Source organism: Primulina tabacum, chromosome 1, assembly GCF_025594145.1.
Source record: "Primulina tabacum isolate GXHZ01 chromosome 1, ASM2559414v2, whole genome shotgun sequence".
Classification (NCBI taxonomy): domain Eukaryota; kingdom Viridiplantae; phylum Streptophyta; class Magnoliopsida; order Lamiales; family Gesneriaceae; genus Primulina; species Primulina tabacum.
The window spans coordinates 28556233-28561919 of NC_134550.1; the positions used below are offsets into that span (position 1 = coordinate 28556233).

The 5687-nt window shown below is 33.7% G+C and overlaps 1 long non-coding RNA gene across 2 annotated transcripts; it reads right to left on the minus strand.

The window, feature by feature from the left end:
- Positions 1–3088: 3088 nt before the first annotated feature.
- LOC142518589 (uncharacterized) lies at positions 3089–4893 on the minus strand. Of its 2 annotated transcripts, none has more exons than XR_012813595.1 (3): positions 4747–4893; positions 3681–3724; positions 3089–3396 (listed from the first exon to the last, which is right to left on the minus strand). It is a non-coding gene; the product is annotated as an uncharacterized LOC142518589 (long non-coding RNA). The 2 variants fall into 2 exon arrangements; XR_012813597.1 differs by having other exon boundaries at positions 3665–3724.
- Positions 4894–5687: the final 794 nt, after the last annotated feature.

Consider the following 5687-nt stretch of genomic DNA (forward strand, 5'->3'; position numbering starts at 1 on the left):
GTCATCCGATTGAGATGATGTGTGACAACCAAGCCGCCTTAAATATTGCCAAGAATCCGATTCATCATGACCGAACCAAGCATGTGGAAATCAACTGACACTTCATAAATGAAAAGATTGAGAAGAAAATAGTTGATCTCCACTATGTTCCCACATATATGCAGCTGCCAGATATTTTGACAAAGTCATTCCATCGACTGCACTTTGAAGAATTACAGACCAAGCTTGACATGAAAGATATATATATCGCCATGCTCGAGGGGGAGTGTTGAAAATCTTAGATATCTTAGATAAGATCATTAGGATATTTATTTAAGTTAAACTTTAAATTTAGAATAGATATATTAGATATGAGATATGGATTTAGGTTTTTGCTTTATATACATTGATTCATGTATGTTAAAAAAATAAGAGAGTTTTGATAAACCAAACCACACGCAATTCGAACAAAAAATCAACTGAAGCCATTTACAGTATATAAATACACACACAAAAATGTATCTCCCCCACCCATCTGTTTCAAAAAAAAAAAGTAATATCATTAACTCTATGATAAGCTTTCATCCATATGAGCGTCATTTGAAGAAGCTTGGAAAAGGGGTTCTCCATTGGGGCATTCCGACAAACATGATCATGAATAATTCTATGTTGCAACACTGAAATCTAAATCGATCAACTTCCGAGCCAATGGAATTCTAACACAAAAAAGTTGAAAAACAGATAAATTAAACAAGATTGACTGCATACCTGCGGCGAAAATGAATCCGAGGAGAGATGCGTGAGACTCGTGGAATGGAAGTGGCGCACCCCAGCTGTTTATACTGTACTGGCTCTCCGCTCAACATGTTTATCTACTTCCAAATATTCGAAGAATAATAAATCTATATTCGGCCCCCAAAATTTCATTCTCTCTAAAAATGGCACCTTTAGTTTTTTTTTTTAAAAAAAAATTCCGATTCATTTTATAAGCGATTTGGATTTAACCTCTTTACTTGGATGTTAGAACTGGAATATTGTAATTGATCCAAATCTTACTGTGTTGCAATTGTTATAAATAAAACAATCAAATATTTATGTTCATACAAAAATATTAAAGGAACTAGCTTCAAATAAGCGAGAGATGTTTTATTTTATTGTTATATATATAATTGCAATTTTTAATTAATGAAAATCAAAAGCCAAATACTAACCGACCAAAAAAATTTTAAAATAATGCAAATACTAAACGATCTTGTTAGACTAGGATAACAAAATTTAAATCAAAAGGAATACATATTTCTAATTCGTACAAGATTGACAAATCTTAGATTTTTGATCAATATTCTCCAAAAATATTCGGCAAAAATTTGTGTGAGACGGTCTCACGGGTCGTATTTTGTGAGATAGATCTCTTATTTAGATCATCCATGAAAAATTATTACTTTTTATGCTAAGAGTATTACTTTTTATTTTGAATATCGATATGGTTGACATGTCTCACAGATAACGATTCGTGAGACCGTCTCACAAGAGACCTACTCAAAACATTTATATATTTAGATCTTAGAACAATATTTTTCAGATAAATCTTATATCTTTATGTTTTAAGTTCTAGATTAGTCGAGATTATCAATATAAAATTGTGTTGCGCTACTTCATAAACATCAATATAAAATTAAATTTGTGTTATAAAACTACAATTTGTACTACTTTCGAGAACATCAATATTAAATATAAATATTATTTTAATTTTTGAACATCAATATTAAATCAAAACAATGTGTTTCTTTATGAAAGACTAATAATAATTATAAATTTATACATCAAAAAGCATTTATTCTAATAAATAAAAATTTAATCTATTAACATGTTATAATTTAATAGTAGTTGAGTAGGCAAATAAATGAGAGAACTGAATTGTGTTCCATTTAAAACAAAACACTCCAACTAATACGGTAGATGGAGTGTGTAAAATAATGTCTCACAAAGTTGGCACATTGATGAGTCTAGCAAATAAGTTATTGGAAAGGCAGTAAGAGAGGAAGATGTCAAGACTTGGGAGTCTATCAGTGAATCACAATCTTGTAAAAGCTCTTTAATAGACTTGCTCATCAATAAAGGACTAGTTGTTCTCCTATGGATGTAGGTGATATTGGTCGAATCACGTAAATTGTTAGAGTAGGTGTTCGATGAACCAACTTATGACATGAATTTTTATTGACTCTTATATAAAAACAATCTTTATTTAGTTAATATTTTACGAATTTATCTAATTATGATATTTACTTTATCTATTTACTAATGCAAGCTGCATAGATAAAGTAATTGAATATATAGTAAATATCATTAGGTCTGCCTCTTAACGTAAGATTATGAAACTCATTAGGAAGCATATTGTATATTATAAACTGGTTTCTAGTCGAGAGTAAAGCTGCATATATAAAGTAATTGAATATAAAGTAAGTATCATCAGGTCTGCCTCTTAACGTAAGATTATGAAACTCATTAGGAAGCATATTGTATATTATAAACTGGTTTCTAGTCGATTAAATCGCCTAAAATAATGATAAAATTCGCTCGATCTTGAGACTCTCATCTCATGTGTCATTGATAATGACATGAAGATGTCCATTCATACAGATGAATGATCATTTGATGATATACTGACCAACCCTTCCTCGAACTGTGAGGGACCGTGCTCCTGATTAATTTTTATTATCAAACAACCAGGATTTATTAGCGTAAAATGCGAAAACAAGTAAAATTTTTCCATTTTGGGCCTACAGAAATTTCGACATGACCTTCCCGTAAATAGGAGATACCTAAAGTTTCAAAACACAACAAAACATTTATATTCGAAAATAGAGTCCGTTAAAACAAACAGAATACCAGAAGCACACAGAGCCAGCCAGGCCTGATCACACCAAATAGGATCCAACACTCAATAATACAACCATACAAATACACGAGGCATCTCCTCGGCAAATGACTAAATATATAGTATAAATATCTGGGGACTCCCAACTCAAACCGACTCACTGGGCTCCACTGGCAGACGCTCCACCAGCTGTATCAGAACCACCTGTATAACCTGTAATGGAATCACAAAAAAACCACAGCAGCCCCGAGGGACAGGGGTCAAACCCCAGTATGAAGATCAAATAAATTACAGCATAAATAATTGACATGTAATGAAATCAATGCAATGCAATGCATGTAGGGTACCAATAATCTTGGTTATCAAACTGGATCGAAATAAGCGATTGTAACAAATGTGGCCACATGTGCCAGGGGTGTGACGTGTCAAATACGCCCTCGGCCCTGCACATCTGCGTCAGGGGTTTCAGTCTGCAGAACTGCTCGGCTCTTCCGCTAGTCATCAGAGGTGTGACGCTTAAACGCCCTCGGCTTTGATGTCTAAATAACTCATCCAAGAGTAAACAGAAATCTCGTAAACAACGGAGTCATGGCTCGATATGAATGCGTGCTCAACAATGCATATAAATCCATAGATTATTCCAATATATTTAAAAAAACACATTTATTTTAAGAAATGAGGAATAATCTTAAAATACACTCAAACAACACAAAGAGCACATAAACACATAATTCTCATAAAATCACATCAATTTAAATTACACGTCGTTATAGACGCTGTAAAGAATCGATCAATCCGTACCTCAACCTTCAAATTAAATTACCACAATTGTTTATGAACTCCTTGGAGCTTCCTGGCTATTAAAACCTGTGGCAAATAATTTATTCTCATCAAATAAAGATTCAACTCTTAGCCAAAAACAAGTTACTAATTCCAGCTTGGACCTAAGCTCGGTTTTAAGGTCATAACTCAACCAAAACTTAACCAAAACATATTTATCATACATGGCTGGAATCCTAACTCAAAATTTCATATTTCATCAGAAGAAATCAGAAAGAAATTCAATCATCTCAACACTGAAAAACCTCCAAAACCAGAAACCATGAGAAATGAGTTGTGTGACAGATCCAGGTTTGACACCTATGAGTATAAAATTCATATCTAACACATCATTGACTCAAATCGATATCTGCCAATTGGATATGAAAGAAAACTGAAATATCTAAGTTTTCCTAGAAGAAACCGTTTCCAGAATCCTAATAGATAAATCCCAAAATTATCAAGAAGTCGCTACTACCAACGCGATTCGCGGACAGCAGTCTGTACCTGAGCAGTTTCGGCAAAATGAGCATAAATATTTCAATTCTTAATGGAAATTAACGATTCTTATATCAATACGAAGAAACCACATAGCTCTACAACTCTTATTTGAATCACAAGTTCAGAATCTGAGCGCATAAATGTCATAAACTCGAAATACAGTAGCTAATCTACGCAGCTCCCACACAGAATTCCCTTTTGACACCTTTTGATATAAAAATCATATCAAATCCATTTTTAATTGGAATTCCATTTTGTCAGTGGCTACAGAAAGCTTACACATAGAGCTATAAGTTATATTTGAACCACAAGTCAAGATTCTTAGTGCAAACCACACAAAAACCCAAAAATCAGAAGCCAAAACCTGCAACTTGAAAACAGAAACCAACTTCTACTACCATGAACAAAATTTAAAACCTAGGCTTAGGGATTACCTTCAAAAGCTTTCCTTGAACTGAAATAGGGTTAGAAATGAGATCTTCAAGCCTTAAAGTACACAAACTACGCAAGAATGAAGGCTGGAAAAGAAAACATAACAACAAGGACTCATTAGGGAGCTTGTTGCTTACTTGCTCTTGCTTTAAACCAACTTTTGAGCTGCTGAACTATCTTCAAGGAAGAAGACACTGCGATTACTGGAGGTGAAGAGATGAGCAGCGGGTTGAAAGCTAAGCACGAAAGAGAACAAAATAGATGCCAAGAGAAGAAACGAGAAGGTTGAGAGGAAATGGATTGGGCTTGGGGAAATGGGTTTCCTATAACACATATACACATATATACATGTATCCAATTAGCCCAAAAGCTAGAATGTGACCCGGTCCAAATATTTACAACTCCCGTGTGCTATTAAACATCGATATGTATTTTAATATCGTCTATAATCCCAATATTTTTCTAATACATATGTTTAACACACAAGTATAATTATTTGGCTTAATTATTTTAATTTAGCACTTTAAAATAATTATTTCTAATTCTTGCCAAATACTGAATAATTAAATTCTAGTTCTCACATTCTCCCCTTCTAATAAAAGATTTCGTCCTCAAAATCTAGCATACACCACTTACACAATGTGGTTAAAATATTTACCACTGATAATACATAGGAAAATCTGAGTACATGGAGTTATTCATCATATTTTCAAACAAGTGAGGCCACTCTTGATGCATTCTAGCTTCTAACTCCCATGCAGCTTCTTCTATCCCTTGTCTACTCCACTGTACCAAAACCAAAGGAATCGTCTTGTTCCTGAGTTGATTCTCTTTTCGTTCAAAAATTTGAACTAGATGCTCAACATAACTTAGGGAACTATCTAACTCCACATCCTCGGTACTCAATACATGAAATGGATCTGACTCGTATTTCCACAGCATAGATACATGAAACACATCGTGTATCGCAGACAAACTCTGCGGCAAATCCAAACGATAAGCCAAAGTGCCAATCCTCTCAACAATTTCATACGGACCAATATAACGTGGAGCTAACTTCCCTTTACGTCCAAATCTC